The sequence below is a fragment of the Ammospiza nelsoni genome, chromosome 12 (assembly GCF_027579445.1).
Source record: "Ammospiza nelsoni isolate bAmmNel1 chromosome 12, bAmmNel1.pri, whole genome shotgun sequence".
NCBI classification, from domain to species: domain Eukaryota; kingdom Metazoa; phylum Chordata; class Aves; order Passeriformes; family Passerellidae; genus Ammospiza; species Ammospiza nelsoni.
In genome coordinates this window covers 18,930,399-18,943,529 of record NC_080644.1, presented here as the reverse complement: position 1 = coordinate 18,943,529, position 13,131 = coordinate 18,930,399, and positions in this window count along the sequence as shown.

Here is a 13,131-nt window from a genome sequence, read left to right as displayed (position 1 = left end):
GTACAGCTTCCTTCTTCACCTTTGCGATGCTGCCGCTCTCTCCGGCTCCCGGAGCCGAAGAAGCGGCTTCTTCGCGCAAAGACGATTGTACCGCTCACAGTGCTCTCTTAGCGCCGCTTCTGCCGAAAGAAGTCCGGGAGCGGCGCTTAGCTCCGGAGAGCATCGTCCCTTCGTCTTTAGCGTCTTTTGTGGTCTACATCCTAGCAGAAAGCTTTTCCACTCTGTCTGGCAAGGAAAACATGCGCGAGCACAGAAAACATCTCCCATCGTGTTCTGGACGTTGTACGGAGGTCTGCCAAGTGTTTGAAAGAAACAATAAAAAAGTTGTCCAAAATAACTTCCTATCGAATGTTCATGTGATTGGAAAAGTCAGGAAAGTGGTAAGGTACTGTTTTCTATCAGTTGGCAAGCTGCGCACACAATCCCAGTGTTGTACAGCTTCCTTCTTCACCTTTCCGATGCTGCCGCTCTCTCCGGCTCCCGGAGCCGAAGAAGCGGCTTCTTCGCGCAAAGACGATTGTACCGCTCACAGTGCTCTCTTAGCGCCGCTTCTGCCGAAAGAAGCCCGGGAGCGGCGCTTAGCTCCGGAGAGCATCGTACCTTCGTCTTTAGCGTCTTTTGTGGTCTACATCCTAGCAGAAAGCTTTTCCACTCTGTCTGGCAAGGAAAACCTGCGCCAGAAGAGAAAACATCTCCCATCGTGTTCTGGAAGTTGCACGGAGGTCTGCCAAGTGTTTGAAAGAAACAAAGAAAAGTTGTCCAAAACAGCTTCCAATCGAATATTCATGTGATTGGAAAAGTCAGGAAAGTGGTAAGGTACTGTTTTCTATCAGTTGGCAAGCTGCGCACACAATCCCAGTGTTGTACAGCTTCCTTCTTCACCTTTGCGATGCTGCCGCTCTCTCCGGCTCCCGGAGCCGAAGAAGCGGCTTCTTCGCGCAAAGACGATTGTACCGCTCACAGTGCTCTCTTAGCGCCGCTTCTGCCGAAAGAAGCCCGGGAGCGGTGCTTAGCTCCGGAGAGCCTCGTACCTTCGTCTTTAGCGTCTCTTCTGGTCTACATCCTAGCAGAAAGCTTTTCCACTCTGTCTGGCAAGGAAAACCTGCGCCAGCACAGAAAACATCTCCCATCGTGTTCTGGACGTTGTACGGATGTCTGCCAAGTGTTTGAAAGAAACAAAGAAAAGTTGTCCAAAACAGCTTCCAATCGAATATTCATGTGATTGGAAACGTCAGGAAAGTGTAAGGTACTGTTTTCTATCAGTTGGCAAGCTGCGCACACAATCCCAGTGTTGTACAGCTTCCTTCTTCACCTTTCCGATGCTGCCGCTCTCTCCGGCTCCCGGAGCCGAAGAAGCGGCTTCTTCGCGCAAAGACGATTGTACCGCTCACAGTGCTCTCTTAGCGCCGCTTCTGCCGAAAGAAGCCCGGGAGCGGTGCTTAGCTCCGGAGAGCCTCGTACCTTTGTCTTTAGCGTCTCTTGTGGTCTACATCCTAGCAGAAAGCTTTTCCACTCTGTCTGGCAAGGAAAACATGCGCCAGCGCAGAAAACATCTCCCATCGTGTTCTGGACGTTGCACGGAGGTCTGCCAAGTGTTTGAAAGAAACAAAGAAAAGTTGTCCAAAACAGCTTCCAATCGAATATTCATGTGATTGGAAACGTCAGGAAAGTGTAAGGTACTGTTTTCTATCAGTTGGCAAGCTGCGCACACAATCCCAGTGTTGTACAGCTTCCTTCTTCACCTTTCCGATGCTGCCGCTCTCTCCGGCTCCCGGAGCCGAAGAAGCGGCTTCTTCGCGCAAAGACGATTGTACCGCTCACAGTGCTCTCTTAGCGCCGCTTCTGCCGAAAGAAGCCCGGGAGCGGCGCTTAACTCCGGAGAGCATCGTACCTTCGTCTTTAGCGTCTTTTGTGGTCTACATCCTAGCAGAAAGCTTTTCCACTCTGTCTGGCAAGGAAAACCTGCGCCAGCACAGAAAACATCTCCCATCGTGTTCTGGACGTTGTACGGATGTCTGCCAAGTGTTTGAAAGAAACAAAGAAAAATTGTCCAAAACAGCTTTTAATCGAATATTCATGTGATTGGAAACGTCAGGAAAGTGGTTAGGTACTGTTTTCTATCAGTTGGCAAGCTGCGCACACAATCCCAGTGTTGTACAGCTTCCTTCTTCACCTTTCCGATGCTGCCGCTCTCTCCGGCTCCCGGAGCCGAAGAAGCGGCTTCTTCGCGCAAAGACGATTGTACCGCTCACAGTGCTCTCTTAGCGCCGCTTCTGCCGAAAGAAGCCCGGGAGCGGTGCTTAGCTCCGGAGAGCCTCGTACCTTCGTCTTTAGCGTCTTTTGTGGTCTACATCCTAGCAGAAAACTTTTCCACTCAGTCTGGCAAGGAAAACCTGCGCCAGCACAGAAAACATCTCCCATCGTGTTCTGGACGTTGTACGGAGGTCTGCCAAGTGTTTGAAATAAACAAGGAAAGTTGTCCAAAAGAGCTTCCAATCGAATATTCCTGTGATTGGAAATGTCAGGAAAGTGTAAGGTACTGTTTTCTATCAGTTGGCAAGCTGCGCACACAATCCCAGTGTTGTACAGCTTCCTTCTTCACCTTTGCGATGCTGCCGCTCTCTCCGGCTCCCGGAGCCGAAGAAGCGGCTTCTTCGCGCAAAGACGATTGTACCGCTCACAGTGCTCTCTTAGCGCCGCTTCTGCCGAAAGAAGTCCGGGAGCGGCGCTTAGCTCCGGAGAGCATCGTCCCTTCGTCTTTAGCGTCTTTTGTGGTCTACATCCTAGCAGAAAGCTTTTCCACTCTGTCTGGCAAGGAAAACATGCGCGAGCACAGAAAACATCTCCCATCGTGTTCTGGACGTTGTACGGAGGTCTGCCAAGTGTTTGAAAGAAACAATAAAAAAGTTGTCCAAAATAACTTCCTATCGAATGTTCATGTGATTGGAAAAGTCAGGAAAGTGGTAAGGTACTGTTTTCTATCAGTTGGCAAGCTGCGCACACAATCCCAGTGTTGTACAGCTTCCTTCTTCACCTTTCCGATGCTGCCGCTCTCTCCGGCTCCCGGAGCCGAAGAAGCGGCTTCTTCGCGCAAAGACGATTGTACCGCTCACAGTGCTCTCTTAGCGCCGCTTCTGCCGAAAGAAGCCCGGGAGCGGCGCTTAGCTCCGGAGAGCATCGTACCTTCGTCTTTAGCGTCTTTTGTGGTCTACATCCTAGCAGAAAGCTTTTCCACTCTGTCTGGCAAGGAAAACCTGCGCCAGAAGAGAAAACATCTCCCATCGTGTTCTGGAAGTTGCACGGAGGTCTGCCAAGTGTTTGAAAGAAACAAAGAAAAGTTGTCCAAAACAGCTTCCAATCGAATATTCATGTGATTGGAAAAGTCAGGAAAGTGGTAAGGTACTGTTTTCTATCAGTTGGCAAGCTGCGCACACAATCCCAGTGTTGTACAGCTTCCTTCTTCACCTTTGCGATGCTGCCGCTCTCTCCGGCTCCCGGAGCCGAAGAAGCGGCTTCTTCGCGCAAAGACGATTGTACCGCTCACAGTGCTCTCTTAGCGCCGCTTCTGCCGAAAGAAGCCCGGGAGCGGTGCTTAGCTCCGGAGAGCCTCGTACCTTCGTCTTTAGCGTCTCTTCTGGTCTACATCCTAGCAGAAAGCTTTTCCACTCTGTCTGGCAAGGAAAACCTGCGCCAGCACAGAAAACATCTCCCATCGTGTTCTGGACGTTGTACGGATGTCTGCCAAGTGTTTGAAAGAAACAAAGAAAAGTTGTCCAAAACAGCTTCCAATCGAATATTCATGTGATTGGAAACGTCAGGAAAGTGTAAGGTACTGTTTTCTATCAGTTGGCAAGCTGCGCACACAATCCCAGTGTTGTACAGCTTCCTTCTTCACCTTTCCGATGCTGCCGCTCTCTCCGGCTCCCGGAGCCGAAGAAGCGGCTTCTTCGCGCAAAGACGATTGTACCGCTCACAGTGCTCTCTTAGCGCCGCTTCTGCCGAAAGAAGCCCGGGAGCGGTGCTTAGCTCCGGAGAGCCTCGTACCTTCGTCTTTAGCGTCTCTTGTGGTCTACATCCTAGCAGAAAGCTTTTCCACTCTGTCTGGCAAGGAAAACATGCGCCAGCGCAGAAAACATCTCCCATCGTGTTCTGGAAGTTGCACGGAGGTCTGCCAAGTGTTTGCATAAAGAAATGAAAAGTTGTCCAAAATAACTTCCTATCGAATGTTCATGTGATTGGAAAAGTCAGGAAAGTGGTAAGGTACTGTTTTCTATCAGTTGGCAAGCTGCGCACACAATCCCAGTGTTGTACAGCTTCCTTCTTCACCTTTCCGATGCTGCCGCTCTCTCCGGCTCCCGGAGCCTAAGAAGCGGCTTCTTCGCGCAAAGGCGATTGTACCGCTCACAGTGCTCTCTTAGCGCCGCTTCTGCCGAAAGAAGCCCGGGAGCGGCGCTTAGCTCCGGAGAGCATCGTCCCTTCGTCTTTAGCGTCTTTTGTGGTCTACATCCTAGCAGAAAGCTTTTCCACTCAGTCTGGCAAGGAAAACCTGCGCCAGCACAGAAAACATCTCCCATCGTGTTCTGGACGTTGCACGGAGGTCTGCCAAGTGTTTGCATAAAGAAATGAAAAGTTGTCCAAAATAACTTCCTATCGAATGTTCATGTGATTGGAAAAGTCAGGAAAGTGGTAAGGTACTGTTTTCTATCAGTTGGCAAGCTGCGCACACAATCCCAGTGTTGTACAGCTTCCTTCTTCACCTTTCCGATGCTGCCGCTCTCTCCGGCTCCCGGAGCCGAAGAAGCGGCTTCTTCGCGCAAAGACGATTGTACCGCTCACAGTGCTCTCTTAGCGCCGCTTCTGCCGAAAGAAGCCCGGGAGCGGCGCTTAACTCCGGAGAGCATCGTCCCTTCGTCTTTAGCGTCTTTTTTGGTCTACATCCTAGCAGAAAGCTTTTCCACTCTGTCTGGCAAGGAAAACCTGCGCCAGCACAGAAAACATCTCCCATCGTGTTCTGGACGTTGTACGGATGTCTGCCAAGTGTTTGAAAGAAACAAAGAAAAGTTGTCCAAAACAGCTTCCAATCGAATATTCATGTGATTGGAAACGTCAGGAAAGTGGTTAGGTACTGTTTTCTATCAGTTGGCAAGCTGCGCACACAATCCCAGTGTTGTACAGCTTCCTTCTTCACCTTTCCGATGCTGCCGCTCTCTCCGGCTCCCGGAGCCGAAGAAGCGGCTTCTTCGCGCAAAGACGATTGTACCGCTCACAGTGCTCTCTTAGCGCCGCTTCTGCCGAAAGAAGCCCGGGAGCGGTGCTTAGCTCCGGAGAGCCTCGTACCTTCGTCTTTAGCGTCTTTTGTGGTCTACATCCTAGCAGAAAGCTTTTCCACTCAGTCTGGCAAGGAAAACCTGCACCAGCACAGAAAACATCTCCCATCGTGTTCTGGACGTTGTACGGAGGTCTGCCAAGTGTTTGAAAGAAACAAAGAAAAGTTGTCCAAAAGAGCTTCCAATCGAATATTCCTGTGATTGGAAATGTCAGGAAAGTGTAAGGTACTGTTTTCTATCAGTTGGCAAGCTGCGCACACAATCCCAGTGTTGTACAGCTTCCTTCTTCACCTTTCCGATGCTGCCGCTCTCTCCGGCTCCCGGAGCCGAAGAAGCGGCTTCTTCGCGCAAAGACGATTGTACCGCTCACAGTGCTCTCTTAGCGCCGCTTCTGCCGAAAGAAGCCCGGGAGCGGCGCTTAGCTCCGGAGAGCTTCGTCCCTTCGTCTTTAGCGTCTTTTGTGGTCTACATCCTAGCAGAAAGCTTTTCCACTCTGTCTGGCAAGGAAAACATGCGCCAGCACAGAAAACATCTCCCATCGTGTTCTGGACGTTGCACGGATGGCTGCCAAGTGTTTGAAAGAAACAAAGAAAAGTTGTCCAAAACAGCTTCCAATCGAATATTCATGTGATTGGAAACGTCAGGAAAGTGTAAGGTACTGTTTTCTATCAGTTGGCAAGCTGCGCACACAATCCCAGTGTTGTACAGCTTCCTTCTTCACCTTTGCGATGCTGCCGCTCTCTCCGGCTCCCGGAGCCGAAGAAGCGGCTTCTTCGCGCAAAGACGATTGTACCGCTCACAGTGCTCTCTTAGCGCCGCTTCTGCCGAAAGAAGCCCGGGAGCGGTGCTTAGCTCCGGAGAGCCTCGTACCTTCGACTTTAGCGTCTTTTGTGGTCTACATCCTTGCAGAAAGCTTTTCCACTCTGTCTGGCAAGGAAAACCTGCGCCAGCACAGAAAACATCTCCCATCGTGTTCTGGACGTTGTACGGAGGTCTGCCAAGTGTTTGCATAAAGAAATGAAAAGTTGTCCAAAATAACTTCCTATCGAATGTTCATGTGATTGGAAAAGTCAGGAAAGTGGTAAGGTACTGTTTTCTATCAGTTGGCAAGCTGCGCACACAATCCCAGTGTTGTACAGCTTCCTTCTTCACCTTTCCGATGCTGCCGCTCTCTCCGGCTCCCGGAGCCGAAGAAGCGGCTTCTTCGCGCAAAGACGATTGTACCGCTCACAGTGCTCTCTTAGCGCCGCTTCTGCCGAAAGAAGCCCGGGAGCGGCGCTTAACTCCGGAGAGCATCGTAACTTCGTCTTTAGCGTCTTTTGTGGTCTACATCCTAGCAGAAAGCTTTTCCACTCTGTCTGGCAAGGAAAACCTGCGCCAGCACAGAAAACATCTCCCATCGTGTTCTGGACATTGTACGGATGTCTGCCAAGTGTTTGAAAGAAACAAAGAAAAGTTGTCCAAAACAGCTTCCAATCGAATATTCATGTGATTGGAAACGTCAGGAAAGTGTAAGGTACTGTTTTCTATCAGTTGGCAAGCTGCGCACACAATCCCAGTGTTGTACAGCTTCCTTCTTCACCTTTGCGATGCTGCCGCTCTCTCCGGCTCCCGGAGCCGAAGAAGCGGCTTCTTCGCGCAAAGACGATTGTACCGCTCACAGTGCTCTCTTAGCGCCGCTTCTGCCGAAAGAAGCCCGGGAGCGGTGCTTAGCTCCGGAGAGCCTCGTACCTTCGACTTTAGCGTCTTTTGTGGTCTACATCCTTGCAGAAAGCTTTTCCACTCTGTCTGGCAAGGAAAACCTGCGCCAGCACAGAAAACATCTCCCATCGTGTTCTGGACGTTGTACGGAGGTCTGCCAAGTGTTTGCATAAAGAAATGAAAAGTTGTCCAAAATAACTTCCTATCGAATGTTCATGTGATTGGAAAAGTCAGGAAAGTGGTAAGGTACTGTTTTCTATCAGTTGGCAAGCTGCGCACACAATCCCAGTGTTGTACAGCTTCCTTCTTCACCTTTCCGATGCTGCCGCTCTCTCCGGCTCCCGGAGCCGAAGAAGCGGCTTCTTCGCGCAAAGACGATTGTACCGCTCACAGTGCTCTCTTAGCGCCGCTTCTGCCGAAAGAAGCCCGGGAGCGGCGCTTAACTCCGGAGAGCATCGTACCTTCGTCTTTAGCGTCTTTTGTGGTCTACATCCTAGCAGAAAGCTTTTCCACTCTGTCTGGCAAGGAAAACCTGCGCCAGCACAGAAAACATCTCCCATCGTGTTCTGGACATTGTACGGATGTCTGCCAAGTGTTTGAAAGAAACAAAGAAAAGTTGTCCAAAACAGCTTCCAATCGAATATTCATGTGATTGGAAACGTCAGGAAAGTGGTTAGGTACTGTTTTCTATCAGTTGGCAAGCTGCGCACACAATCCCAGTGTTGTACAGCTTCCTTCTTCACCTTTCCGATGCTGCCGCTCTCTCCGGCTCCCGGAGCCGAAGAAGCGGCTTCTTCGCGCAAAGACGATTGTACCGCTCACAGTGCTCTCTTAGCGCCGCTTCTGCCGAAAGAAGCCCGGGAGCGGTGCTTAGCTCCGGAGAGCATCGTACCTTCGTCTTTAGCGTCTTTTGTGGTCTACATCCTAGCAGAAAACTTTTCCACTCAGTCTGGCAAGGAAAACCTGCGCCAGCACAGAAAACATCTCCCATCGTGTTCTGGACCTTGTACGGAGGTCTGCCAAGTGTTTGAAATAAACAAAGAAAAGTTGTCCAAAAGAGCTTCCAATCGAATATTCCTGTGATTGGAAATGTCAGGAAAGTGTAAGGTACTGTTTTCTATCAGTTGGCAAGCTGCGCACACAATCCCAGTGTTGTACAGCTTCCTTCTTCACCTTTCCGATGCTGCCGCTCTCTCCGGCTCCCGGAGCCGAAGAAGCGGCTTCTTCGCGCAAAGACGATTGTACCGCTCACAGTGCTCTCTTAGCGCCGCTTCTGCCGAAAGAAGCCCGGGAGCGGCGCTTAACTCCGGAGAGCATCGTCCCTTCGTCTTTAGCGTCTTTTGTGGTCTACATCCTAGCAGAAAGCTTTTCCACTCTGTCTGGCAAGGAAAACATGCGCCAGCACAGAAAACATCTCCCATCGTGTTCTGGACGTTGCACGGAGGTCTGCCAAGTGTTTGAAAGAAACAATAAAAAAGTTGTCCAAAATAACTTCCTATCGAATGTTCATGTGATTGGAAAAGTCAGGAAAGTGGTAAGGTACTGTTTTCTATCAGTTGGCAAGCTGCGCACACAATCCCAGTGTTGTACAGCTTCCTTCTTCACCTTTCCGATGCTGCCGCTCTCTCCGGCTCCCGGAGCCGAAGAAGCGGCTTCTTCGCGCAAAGACGATTGTACCGCTCACAGTGCTCTCTTAGCGCCGCTTCTGCCGAAAGAAGCCCGGGAGCGGCGCTTAGCTCCGGAGAGCATCGTACCTTCGTCTTTAGCGTCTTTTGTGGTCTACATCCTAGCAGAAAGCTTTTCCACTCTGTCTGGCAAGGAAAACATGCGCCAGCACAGAAAACATCTCCCATCGTGTTCTGGACGTTGCACGGAGGTCTGCCAAGTGTTTGAAAGAAACAAAGAAAAGTTGTCCAAAACAGCTTCCAATCGAATATTCATGTGATTGGAAAAGTCAGGAAAGTGGTAAGGTACTGTTTTCTATCAGTTGGCAAGCTGCGCACACAATCCCAGTGTTGTACAGCTTCCTTCTTCACCTTTCCGATGCTGCCGCTCTCTCCGGCTCCCGGAGCCGAAGAAGCGGCTTCTTCGCGCAAAGGCGATTGTACTGCTCACAGTGCTCTCTTAGCGCCGCTTCTGCCGAAAGAAGCCCTGGAGCGGTGCTTAGCTCCGGAGAGCATCGTCCCTTCGTCTTTAGCGTCTTTTGTGGTCTACATCCTAGCAGAAAGCTTTTCCAATCTGTCTGGCAAGGAAAACCTGCGCCAGCACAGAAAACATCTCCCATCGTGTTCTGGACGTTGTACGGAGGTCTGCCAAGTGTTTGACAAGAAGAGAAGAAATGTTGTCCAAAACAGCTTCCAATCGAATATTCATGTGATTGGAAAAGTCAGGAAAGTTGTAAGGTACTGTTTTCTATCAGTTGGCAAGCTGCGCACACAATCCCAGTGTTGTACAGCTTCCTTCTTCACCTTTCCGATGCTGCCGCTCTCTCCGGCTCCCGGAGCCGAAGAAGCGGCTTCTTCGCGCAAAGACGCTTGTACCGCTCACAGTGCTCTCTTAGCGCGGCTTCTGCCGAAAGAAGCCCGGGAGCGGCGCTTAACTCCGGAGAGCATCGTCCCTTCGTCTTTAGCGTCTTTTGTGGTCTACATCCTAGCAGAAAGCTTTTCCACTCTGTCTGGCAAGGAAAACCTGCGCCAGCACAGAAAACATCTCCCATCGTGTTCTGGACGTTGTAACGAGGTCTGCCAAGTGTTTGAAAGAAACAAAGAAAAGTTGTCCAAAACAGCTTCCAATCGAATATTCATGTGATTGGAAACGTCAGGAAAGTGTAAGGTACTGTTTTCTATCAGTTGGCAAGCTGCGCACACAATCCCAGTGTTGTACAGCTTCCTTCTTCACCTTTCCGATGCTGCCGCTCTCTCCGGCTCCCGGAGCCGAAGAAGCGGCTTCTTCGCGCAAAGACGATTGTACCGCTCACAGTGCTCTCTTAGCGCCGCTTCTGCCAAAAGAAGCCCGGGAGCGGTGCTTAGCTCCGGAGAGCCTAGTACCTTCGTCTTTAGCGTCTCTTGTGGTCTACATCCTAGCAGAAAGCTTTTCCACTCTGTCTGGCAAGGAAAGCATGCGCCAGCGCAGAAAACATCTCCCATCGTGTTCTGGACGTTGCACGGAGGTCTGCCAAGTGTTTGCATAAAGAAATGAAAAGTTGTCCAAAATAACTTCCTATCGAATGTTCATGTGATTGGAAAAGTCAGGAAAGTGGTAAGGTACTGTTTTCTATCAGTTGGCAAGCTGCGCACACAATCCCAGTGTTGTACAGCTTCCTTCTTCACCTTTCCAATGCTGCCGCTCTCTCCGGCTCCCGGAGCCTAAGAAGCGGCTTCTTCGCGCAAAGGCGATTGTACCGCTCACAGTGCTCTCTTAGCGCCGCTTCTGCCGAAAGAAGCCCGGGAGCGGTGCTTAGCTCCGGAGAGCATCGTCCCTTCGTCTTTAGCGTCTTTTGTGGTCTACATCCTAGCAGAAAGCTTTTCCACTCAGTCTGGCAAGGAAAACCTGCGCCAGCACAGAAAACATCTCCCATCGTGTTCTGGACGTTGCACGGAGGTCTGCCAAGTGTTTGCATAAAGAAATAAAAAGTTGTCCAAAATAACTTCCTATCGAATGTTCATGTGATTGGAAAAGTCAGGAAAGTGGTAAGGTACTGTTTTCTATCAGTTGGCAAGCTGCGCACACAATCCCAGTGTTGTACAGCTTCCTTCTTCACCTTTCCGATGCTGCCGCTCTCTCCGGCTCCCGGAGCCGAAGAAGCGGCTTCTTCGCGCAAAGACGATTGTACCGCTCACAGTGCTCTCTTAGCGCGGCTTCTGCCGAAAGAAGCCCGGGAGCGGCGCTTAGCTCCGGAGAGCATCGTCCCTTCGTCTTTAGCGTCTTTTGTGGTCTACATCCTAGCAGAAAGCTTTTCCACTCTGTCTGGCAAGGAAAACCTGCGCCAGCACAGAAAACATCTCCCATCGTGTTCTGGACGTTGCACGGAGGTCTGCCAAGTGTTTGAAAGAAACAATAAAAAAGTTGTCCAAAATAACTTCCTATCGAATGTTCATGTGATTGGAAAAGTCAGGAAAGTGGTAAGGTACTGTTTTCTATCAGTTGGCAAGCTGCGCACACAATCCCAGTGTTGTACAGCTTCCTTCTTCACCTTTCCGATGCTGCCGCTCTCTCCGGCTCCCGGAGCCGAAGAAGCGGCTTCTTCGCGCAAAGACGATTGTACCGCTCACAGTGCTCTCTTAGCGCGGCTTCTGCCGAAAGAAGCCCGGGAGCGGTGCTTAGCTCCGGAGAGCATCGTACCTTCGTCTTTAGCGTCTTTTGTGGTCTACATCCTAGCAGAAAGCTTTTCCACTCTGTCTGGCAAGGAAAACATGCGCCAGCACAGAAAACATCTCCCATCGTGTTCTGGACGTTGCACGGAGGTCTGCCAAGTGTTTGAAAGAAACAAAGAAAAGTTGTCCAAAACAGCTTCCAATCGAATATTCATGTGATTGGAAAAGTCAGGAAAGTGGTAAGGTACTGTTTTCTATCAGTTGGCAAGCTGCGCACACAATCCCAGTGTTGTACAGCTTCCTTCTTCACCTTTCCGATGCTGCCGCTCTCTCCGGCTCCCGGAGCCGAAGAAGCGGCTTCAACGCGCAAAGACGATTGTACCGCTCACAGTGCTCTCTTAGCGCCGCTTCTGCCGAAAGAAGCCCGGGAGCGGCGCTTAGCTCCGGAGAGCCTCGTACCTTCGTCTTTAGCGTCTCTTGTGGTCTACATCCTAGCAGAAAGCTTTTCCACTCAGTCTGGCAAGGAAAACCTGCGCCAGCGCAGAAAACATCTCCCATCGTGTTCTGGACGTTGCACGGAGGTCTGCCAAGTGTTTGCATAAAGAAATGAAAAGTTGTCCAAAATAACTTCCTATCGAATGTTCATGTGATTGGAAAAGTCAGGAAAGTGGTAAGGTACTGTTTTCTATCAGTTGGCAAGCTGCGCACACAATCCCAGTGTTGTACAGCTTCCTTCTTCACCTTTCCGATGCTGCCGCTCTCTCCGGCTCCCGGAGCCGAAGAAGCGGCTTCTTCGCGCAAAGGCGATTGTACCGCTCACAGTGCTCTCTTAGCGCCGCTTCTGCCGAAAGAAGCCCTGGAGCGGTGCTTAGCTCCGGAGAGCATCGTACCTTCGTCTTTAGCGTCTTTTGTGGTCTACATCCTAGCAGAAAGCTTTTCCACTCTGTCTGGCAAGGAAAACATGCGCCAGCACAGAAAACATCTCCCATCGTGTTCTGGACGTTGCACGGAGGTCTGCCAAGTGTTTGCATAAAGAAATGAAAAGTTGTCCAAAATAACTTCCTATCGAATGTTCATGTGATTGGAAAAGTCAGGAAAGTGGTAAGGTACTGTTTTCTATCAGTTGGCAAGCTGCGCACACAATCCCAGTGTTGTACAGCTTCCTTCTTCACCTTTCCGATGCTGCCGCTCTCTCCGGCTCCCGGAGCCGAAGAAGCGGCTTCTTCGCGCAAAGACGATTGTACCGCTCACAGTGCTCTCTTAGCGCGTCTTCTGCCGAAAGAAGCCCGGGAGCGGCGCTTAACTCCGGAGAGCATCGTCCCTTCGTCTTTAGCGTCTTTTGTGGTCTACATCCTAGCAGAAAGCTTTTCCACTCTGTCTGGCAAGGAAAACATGCGCCAGCACAGAAAACATCTCCCATCGTGTTCTGGACGTTGCACGGAGGTCTGCCAAGTGTTTGCATAAAGAAATAAAAAGTTGTCCAAAATAACTTCCTATCGAATGTTCATGTGATTGGAAAAGTCAGGAAAGTGGTAAGGTACTGTTTTCTATCAGTTGGCAAGCTGCGCACACAATCCCAGTGTTGTACAGCTTCCTTCTTCACCTTTCCGATGCTGCCGCTCTCTCCGGCTCCCGGAGCCGAAGAAGCGGCTTCTTCGCGCAAAGACGATTGTACCGCTCACAGTGCTCTCTTAGCGCGGCTTCTGCCGAAAGAAGCCCGGGAGCGGCGCTTAGCTCCGGAGAGCATCGTCCCTTCGTCTTTAGCGTCTTTTGTGGTCTACATCCTAGCA